Here is a 10,061-nt window from a genome sequence, read left to right as displayed (position 1 = left end):
CCAGCATCCTAGTATGCAAAATTGATGTAAATGTGTTTACCTGAAGATCTTGAATACAAAATACACTACTAAACACCACCCAGTTTTATAATGAATAGCTGTCTCAAGAAATAGACTTTTAAGCTGGTAATACGTTTGCTAGGACTCTAAAAATTAAGACGTAACTTTCAAGTAAATCCAAACAAAAATTTGACCACAACCTTTAATTTAAATGGCAAAGAAACGATTGAGCTAATTAAGATAGACAGTCGATCTAGAGTATTCCTAATAGAAATCACCGTTCAATAATATAGACTAACTAAAAGATGAAAGTTGTCACCTCAATGCATAAAACTAGTAACGTTCATGTTTGGCATCGTTGAATAAAGTTGCTTCATTCTGATTAAAACGTTGAGGCTATTGAACTTGAGCCTGTACATTTATGATTTATATATATGCATGTTCATATATGAGCTTTTAGCATGTCTTCTTAGTCATGCCTTGCTCCATGAAGTAAATTTGTTCATACTGTGATAAAACGGATGTAAGCTTCACTATTGGACATGAGTTAATTTCTCCCATAATAAATTGTATATATATGGAAATGATGCATGACATATACCCGATTTGGCACTCAGCTATGAAGCACAAATATAAATCAAATTTCACCGACATGATAGCTTTCATATTTATGATGTTGCATTAGTTGAAATGTGCACGAACTATTAAGGTTAATGTGAGAACTTTAAAAACTTCAGTCATTAATCTGGCATAAGTCATAAATGGATGGCTGATTTGCTTAGATCTCAACTTTACAGCATAAATAATTTGAATGCAACAATTTTTGATATTGATCTAAACATTTAAAACGGCCAAAAACCAGCAAAGTTTTCATTTAGGTAATCAAATGAACTATACCAAACAAGCTATACCAAGAATTTCACGAATTTCCTTCGCTGTGCAAGCTGCCTGAGCAGGGCCCCGTCTTCCAACCAAGTACACTTTCCTGTGACAATGAAAAAACAACAAACAAATACCCAAATTAAGGCGCTTGCCGAGCTAAATTAGATGTTTTTACTGTAATTCCACGCAAATTCTCTTGCTGAGTATATCCCTGTTGTGGCCGACGAGGAAGTTCCAGACGAAGGGGACCTCGCCAATGTCGCCATCGTCGAGCCACATGAACCTGTAGAGGAACGCGCCGCTCTCCCTGCTGACGAGCTCTCCGGCGTGAGGACCCGCACATGAGGGCGAAGCGGTCCTCTGGTAGAGGAGGAGATTTCCACTTCTCCTTCAAAAAACAAACCCAAACACAAAAACCTCAATAAAAATCCCAAAAAAACACAAAAACTAACAAAAAAAATCAGAACTAAACTGCAGCTGCGTTCTAATCAAGCTGCATCCGCAACGCTCCTCCTCCATCCTACACCCAAAAAACAAAACATCACATTTACATCCAAACATCAAATTTCTAGGGTTTCTTTTTCTCCCTGATTGAATTGAAATGAGAGAATCAAGGACCTGAGGGAGATCCGGTGATGGATCCGATCCGGAGTTTGTTGGAGGTGGCGGGGTTGAGGGAGGTGGCAACAACGAGGAGGTCAGTGAAGCGTAGGGCTTTGAGGCGGCGTTAGATGGCGGAAAGATAGAGAGAGGGAAGGAGTTAGAAAGAGAATTGGGGAGGGGGGAGGGGGGTTCTTAATATATTGATTTTGGGCTGAAAATTTTGGGGGGGAAATTTCGATTTGGGGGGAAATTTTAATGGGTTATTTTTTTTAAATGAGCCAAATTATCCTAGACGGAAATTTCTGTCTAGGATGAGTATCCTAGATGGAAATTTCCATCTAGAATAATTGGTTATTTATTAAAAAAATAAAAAATAAAAATACCGTCTAGAATACTATTCTAGACGGAAAATTCCGTCTAGCATACTTTATTCTAGACGGAATATTCTAGACGGAAAATTTCCGTCTAGTTTAATACAATCTAGACGGAAAAAATTCCGTCTAGAATATTCCGTCTAGAATACTCGATTTTCTACTAGTGTACGGATGTGTTAGTCTCTCTACTCCCAAGGTCCACGTTTGCCCCCTGCAATTTATCTAAAAGAGCAGGAAGCATAGAGACAATTAAGGGAGGCACGAATTCTGAATCGTTCAGCTCCTTTGTTTGCCATCTAAAGGGTATATTGTCAATAGTAGATGTACCTGGATTCGCTGAATCAGGTCCTACATTGATAGTCTCCCTAATGTCGGCAGCTTATGCAGGCTTTTCTACCTAGTGTGGTAAGTCAGGCTCACCAGAAAATACAAAATCACGAGGAGCAGGATCGAGACTCATCTCGTCTTCCTCACGCTCTCCTATATAGAGATGGAAAAGCATGAGCCCGAAGTTCTGAATGATCAAGAGGATGGTCTATAGGTAGATGTTACCTCCGTCGCTAGCGGGATCATCACCAGCCAAATCCATCTCACATGCTCGTAGATCTGCACGTGGCTTGTGGGCTAGTATCTTCCGCCTATCAGCTGGGACAACAATCGAAGGTCTCGCCTGAGTAAAAGGACGGAATTCTTCTTCCTTGTCAGCCACTGTCCCTGAAACATCAAACAGTTGTCAAAATTAATAACTCTGGAAGACAGAGGGAAAAGATAGGTGATTAACCTCGCTCGAAATATTCCTCGTAATCTTCAGGATCTCCGCCTAAGGCCTCTTCAGCAGAATTGAAGGACTTTTTTCCTTCTTCGTCAATTCGACGAGTCTTGCTCCGCGTCCTCTGTGACCGAGCATTTTCCCGAATCACACGAGAATCAGCCTGAGAAGCCTCCTCAGCCACTAACTCTGCAATCGGCTTCACGGGGACAGGTTTGTTAGCTGCTAACAACCACCTGCAGCTTAAGAATGTGAGCTTTAACTGACACTCAGCACTCAGGAGACTGAACTTAGCACCAGTACAGCCCGTCACGGTCCACAGCCATGCCCGGAGACCGTCCACCAAACTGCCATGAGTCCGAAGCTGCTGACGCGGGTGAACTACGGGAAACAAGTGGAAAATACCCAACACTTGTCGACCTGTAGCTGCTTCCTGACTTCAAGGAATCCTCGCCCCTCCCACCTGCCATTCTCAAACAACTGTAGTAGGGGAACAGAGCGGTCTGTGGTGTTAGGTACCGACATCATATCAGAACGATGAAGGACGAACCAAGCCATCAAATAAGCGTATGGAAGCTCCACCTTAATAAGAGGAATCCGAGATGACGGTACATCTTCTTTTTGTGTGAAAGCACTAGAAATCTGTCGAAGCCCTCGATGAATGTTAGCTACCATCACCGGAAGAAGCAAAAGTTCCTTTTTGTAGGCAAGCACTTCCAATGGCAAAATGTTACTGGACTAATACGGGACCATGCATTTCTTTAACCAGATAGCGAGGTAACCGGCGAGAAGGGTCATCGGTTGAATCGATGTGGTCGCATGCCATAAGAATGATTTAAACTTGGTCCCTGCAGGAAAGCCACTCTCGGGACTGCTAATGGTATAGGAGTGAGTGTCAATCTTCTTCAGCAGACCATTAACCTCTGAAGGAGTAAGCGTTGCCAGCTCACAAATATCCTCACCAGAATTGCTCTCTAGATTTCTGAACAAATAACATGCGAACTGCTTCAGGCTCACCTGTGACTTAGTCCTCTTCGCTAAAGGCTCAAACTATGCCAAAGCAATATGGTAGTGACATGTGAGATCCCATAAAGTCTCATAGCGGCTGGGCATACGGTCCTTCAGCTAACTCAATTCATGGTTAGAGGGAAAGTACTCCTGATATAACATCTGGCCCATGGGCAAACCAGAAATCTTGTGCATCTCATGGAGAGCCAAGCCCAACTCTCCGTGCCTAGTTAGAAAAGTGTTCGAATCCGGGTTATAGAGCTCGTACAAAGCGAAGAAATGTTTGGTGCTGACGGGTAAACCATACATAGTGGAATGAATAGCTGCATATAGACCACAAGTGTGCAACTCCTCGCTCCATCGGCTTAAGACATAGTTCGTCATACGAGCCCACCAAAGCTTGTCTGAAGAATGGACCCAGCCATAGAATCTATGGCGCGACGCAGGCATCTCCTGTCCTAAGTCGGCGAGACGATTCTTCAAAGTAGAAGCACAAGTAAGAAACTCGTTACGCGACGGTGTATTCAGCCCCAATACTCCAGGTCGCAATCCAATGATATGACTCCTGCTCGAACCAGGAGCTGCCTGATGAGTAATATAGCCACAGTGAACGCTCTCATGCTCCTTTGTCAAACGCCATGACATCTCCCGTGTCACGGCCTGACACCTGAGCTTAGTCAATGAGCGGTGACGAGAATTCTTAGGCAAATATAGAAAACCCTCGTCATCTTTATGAAGCCACTGCTCGGCATCAATAAACACTGCATCAGGATCTTTAACAGAGTCATTGAATAAAAAGTCAGTCTTCCTAAGAGGCTGAACAGAGCTAGTATCCTTCACGAAAGGCGCATCAGTAATCAACTGTCGAAGAACTCGATGTCCACCTTCCTTCACCACTTGGGCAACCTCTGTCAACGTGCCCGAAGCAAACTGAGGAGTAAGTGGAATAGGTGAAAAATCATCGGAGGTCGAATAATACTCGTCACGACGCCCATCCACTGCATGAGATGAGAACGCTCCAGAGGGATATTCCACTGGAAACAAGCAATTAAACGTTTGTTAGTCTCAGTTATAAAAGAAAGTTGAACTCATCTTACGAATGGGTAAGATAGAGTCACTGCCTTATAAAGGGTGAGACGATTTGGCCACATTGTGCATTTATAAGATAGGGTATATCAACAATATATCTCTGCCTTATAAGGCACAATGCAGCTTCAAAGAGCCCCCTTTAATTACTTTGAGATATGGTTTTGACCAAGCAAAACCTATCTTTTAAAGAGTCAATCCTCACCAAGGAGAATCAAGGCTCTTCCCAATTGTCTCACCAAGGAGAACAAGACGGGGAAAAAGGATTAATCTACAAATTTTGAAATACGCCAAAAAAGAGCTCACCGGTGTACGAGGGAAGCACGCCATCAGCCGACGCAGTAGGGGATTGACCTCTCGGGATATGTGATATGGTGATCTGCAAAATAAATCAGGGGATCAGATAAAAAAATTCAGTTAGGGTGACAAACTCTAACCCTAAAATTTTACCCCCTCTTTATTGCATTCAAACCCCTCAGATCTCCAAATTCTACCCCCTGAAATATGAGCTCGGGGCGTCAAATCACAACCCTAACCCTCATATACAATCCCACAAATTCATATACTGAATTAAACATGATATATGCCAAAATTATGGAAGATTTACCTGAGGAGAAGCTCGAGAATCCAACAAAAATCAAATCTTGAAGGAGGCTCGAACCACGTGCTCGAGGGGCCTGAGAGAAAATTTTATATGGAGATTTTGAGGGATTTCTCGGTCTAAGATCAAAAGGAAAGATAGATCTAAGACAAATGTGAAGGTTTGAAGGAGAAAGGATGCACGAGGGAAGAGAAAACTCCAAAAAGGTGGAGAGGGGGGGCCGGCCCTAAAGAGAGGAAAAGAAGGTCTTTTATAATGTTGAACTAGCCTTGAACCGGACCAGACCAGACTGAACCGGATCAGACCAAGTTGAACCAGACCAGACCAGGCTAAATCAGTTCAAAGGAGGCTGAACCAGGCCAAACCAAGCTGAACCAGACCAAACCAGGATGAATTAGTCTGAACCAGGCTAAACCAGTCTTGAACCAGTCCTGAACCAGTCTTGAACCAGGTTGAACTAGTCTTGAACCAGGTTGAACCAGGTTGAACCAGTTTGAACCAGATTTGAACCAAAATTCAAATTGGAGCTGAACCGAGTATCGAAACGACTTCAAATCGACCGATGGTTCAGTCCCTTATTTATTCATTCCTCTCCCACACATTCAGAAGGGTCGGAAGATTTTTTTAGCCTAATTACTGCCTTTTTTGGGTCATTATCAGGACGATTCAGCTCATTCGGACATGAAAAGTACTCCAATAAGGTATACGAGTATAAACTATTCCCTATTTTTGTTGAGAAGTTTCTGGAGAGTATTTTTCTAAAAATATTCTTAAGGATAACTCAACAACACTCCGAAAAGTATAAGAGTATAAACTGCTTCTCAAGACTCCAGCAGACGTATGAGTATAAACTGTGTCAAACGCCGGACAACGCGTTGCAAATGAAGACTCAACGCCAACAATCGATGGTCGGTTCTATGTTGAAACAGCAAACACGATCTAAAGATCAGAAAATCAGGAATTGACCTCAAGTTCAAAATTCCGGCAACGGTCAGACAATAAATGCAGCACCGGAACCCTTGCAGACATTCGACAAAGCACCGAATAGCTGAGAGGATTAAAAGAATCAAGAATAGAAGCCATTTCAAGGTCCTGTTACACCGATTAAAGGTTGGGACAATCATATCCAAAGTATTCCAGACTCTTCTATAAAAGAATGAGGCTGAAATACTTTGGAGGGGGTATCTGTAGGCGTATAAAACTGCTTATAGGTCCCTTAACACAGCTCGGCACGGTGATTCGACAAACCAACGAACCATCGGGCGATATATCGAAGCATGATCGTTAGACCACAACACCGAAGCTAAGTGATACGCGACGAAGCAGATTAACGAGGCGACAAGGTTAACGAACCGCACGCAAACAATAGAATACATCCAATCGCGTGCCCAATCAAGCTAACGGGTCGATGAATCAACGAGTCATCCAACCGTAGAGTCCACCACATCAAACAAGATCGGGAGCGGACTCGAACTCGAACACCAAAGCGGATTTACTACCAAATCAGGATCCGGACTGCCAAATCAGAGTCCAGATCAACAATGAAGTTCGGATAAACCGCGAAACCGAAAAACGGGCGAAGAAGCAAGCACCTGGAGGGCTCGGCTAAAGCCGAGCCACCTAGGTGGCTCACCGAGCCACCTTTTGGAGAGCCACCAGGAGGTGGCTCGGTGGCCGAGCACCTCTTGGTGCTCGGTGGCGCCGAGGCCACCTTAGTTGGCTGCCGAGCCACCTAGGGTGCTGGCCGAGCCACCCAGATCTGGGCCCAGATCTGAGCCCAGATCTGGTTTGAGGTGCCTATAAATAGACTTGAAGGCTCATTGTTTAAGGGGTTGGATTTTTTGGTGGAACTTTTGAGGTGAAAACTCTGCTGGATTGAGAGCTAAACTTCGGAGTTTTGGAGCTTTGAAGACTCGGATTTTTCAGATCTAGCTCTTGGCGATCATCCACGCCAAATAAGGTAGGAGTTCGAGAGAGATCAGATCTGAGATCCACACGGTCATCCTCTGGATCAAAACTTTGTTTTTTGATGCCGAGAAGAGTATCGATTTCACTTGGTCGATTTTGATTACTTAGGGCTATTATTTCCTTGGTGAGATAGTCCTCTCGGCTGTTATTTCCTTTGTGAAATAACACCCGTCATAGCGTGTAGATCCGATCGGATCAAGATCGCGCGGTGGTCCACGGATTAACCCCGGCGCAGGCAAAGAACCCACACAAGCAAGAGACCGTAAAACAGGATCTTGTGATTTGTTCTAGAAAAGGAAAGTTGTAATCTTTTAAGATTTTCTTTTTTTTTATTTTGTTATAACCGGATCTTATAAAAAGACCGGATCTTTTGTAACCGATAAACTGTTGCTCAAGAAAACAATGACATCAATGAAAACATTTTTTCCCGCGAATAGTAGGGTGTTATTTCTATGTCTTGAGTTGTTTTTTCTTAGGACTTCATTAAATTTGCATCCTGCTAAATATATATTCAGGATATATGTGTAATCTGTTTGCATGTTCAACTTTTAATGTGATAGGTTAAAAATGATAAATGATGAAAGGAATTCAATGATCCAACATAAATGTACAAGGGAAGAATTTGAGAGGAGAGAGGATGAGGAAATTATTATGGTAGTAGTTAGTTTTATAGTTGCGACCAATGGTGCTTGGTACTATACAAAGCACATGTTGAAGGAGAGTTCAAGAACAAACGAAGAAAAGGATGAAAGGACATACCTTAGAAAGTCTTGGATTCAAAATCTTATTTGCAATGCAAATAATTGTGTTGAACAACTAAGGATGAATCCTCAAGTGTTTAAGAGGTTATGTTGTTGAACAACTAAGGATGAATCCTCAAGTGTTTAAGAGGTTATGTGATGTTCTATGTACTAGAGGGGGATTAGTAGCATCAAGAAATGAAGTGTTTAAGAGGTTATGTGATGTTCTATGTACTAGAGGGGGATTAGTAGCATCAAGAAATGTCACGAGTGAAGAAATTGTCGCTATGTTTTTGCATATTTTAGTTCATAATGTAAAAAATAGGACAAGCAAAACAAATTTTTATCGTTCAAATGAAACAATTAGTCGGCAGTTCCACAAAGTACTTCAAGCAGTCATGAAGATAGGAAGCCTCTATATTAGACAAGAATATACAAATCCTAATGAGAGAGACATAGAGAAGTGGAAATGGTTTGAGGTAACTATGACTTCTTTTATTAAGGTTTTCATGTTTAGTACTTTTGTTTAATAGAACTAATTGTAAGGTTGTGCAATTTTAGGATGCTATCGGGGCACTTGATGGGACTCATATCCAATTAACTATTCCCTTGGAAGATCAAAGTAGATATCGAAATAGAAAAGGAGAGACCAGTACAAATGTACTAGGTGTTTGTGATGCCAATTTGAGATTTTCATATGCGCTACCTGGTTGGGAGGGTTCAACATTAGATTCTCGTGTTTTGCGTGATGCTTTGCGTCGACCAATGGCTTGAAACTTCCCTCAAGTAGGAATATAATTTTTTTAATTATTATATATGTATTGCTTCCTAGTTTTTACATTGTTATGACTGAAGATTTTGATTTTGTAGATAAATACTTTCTTGTGGATGCTGGGTATACAAATAGGCCGGGGTTTTTGGCACCTTATAGAGGGACTCGCTATTATATAAAGTCTTGGAGAGAAAATGGTCCAAGAAACTACAAGAAGTTATTTAACCAATGTAGGCGTATAAAATTGCTTATAGGTCCCTTAGCACAGCTCGGCACAAACCGACGAACCATCGGGCGACGTATCCAAACACGAGCATCAGTCCACAACGCCAAAGCCAAGTGACAAGCAATGAAGCGGATTAACGAGGCAACGAGGCTAACGAACCGCACGCAAACATTGGAATACATCCATTCGCATGCAGAATCAAGCTAACAGTTCGGTGAGTCAACGAGTCATCCAACCATAGGATGGATTTGAACTCAAACACCAAGGCGGGTTTACTGTCAAATCAGGATTCAGATCAACAAATCAGAGTCCAAATCAACCACGAGACCGGAAAAACGGCAAAAACCACAACACCTAGGGGACTCGGCCAAAGCCTAGCCACCTACAGGTGGCTAGGTAGCCGAGCCACCTATAGGTGGCCGAGCCACCTATAGGTGGCCGAGCCACCTATGGGGGCCCGGCCAGATCTGTGCCAAGGCACAGATCTGAGAGCCTATAAATAGGCCCCCTTGGTTCATTTTTCAGGGGTTGGAATTTTTGGAGGCGAAGCTCTGCTGGATTCAAGGCTCAGAACTTAAAAAAATTGAAGCTTTGGGACTTTGAGGACTTGCTCTTCCAGATCCGGTGCTCGGCGATCGTCAACGCCAAATAAGGCAAGAGTTCGAGAGGAACCGGATCTCAGATCTACGTAGTCATCCTCCGGATCAAAGCTTGGCCTTTGATCCCGAGAACTAAATGCTACTATTTCCTTGGCGAAATAGTACACTCGGCTATTATTTCCTTGGCGAAATAATACCCATCATACTGCATAGATCCGACCGGATCTAGATCGTGTGGTGGTCCACGGATAAACCCCGGCGCAGGCGAAGAACCCATAAAGCGAGTGACCGCAAAACAGGAGCTCGCGATTCGTTCGAAAGGAAAGTTGTAATCTTTTTTCTTTTTCTTTGATTTCGTTATAACCGGATCTTATAAAAAGACCGGATCTTTGTAATCGAAAAATAATTACTCAAGAGTGTGCAATGGAATCAA

At 42.7% G+C, this 10,061-nt stretch overlaps 1 long non-coding RNA gene across 1 annotated transcript; it reads right to left on the bottom strand.

Moving 5' to 3' along the window:
- LOC109836073 lies at window positions 1,184-1,561 on the bottom strand. Its single transcript, XR_002245818.1, has 3 exons — window positions 1,501-1,561; window positions 1,355-1,402; window positions 1,184-1,270 (listed from the first exon to the last, which is right to left on the bottom strand). It is a non-coding gene; the product is annotated as an uncharacterized LOC109836073 (long non-coding RNA).

This window comes from Asparagus officinalis, chromosome 4, assembly GCF_001876935.1.
Source record: "Asparagus officinalis chromosome 4, Aspof.V1, whole genome shotgun sequence".
NCBI classification, from domain to species: domain Eukaryota; kingdom Viridiplantae; phylum Streptophyta; class Magnoliopsida; order Asparagales; family Asparagaceae; genus Asparagus; species Asparagus officinalis.
This window is presented reverse-complemented; position numbering and strand designations above follow the sequence as displayed.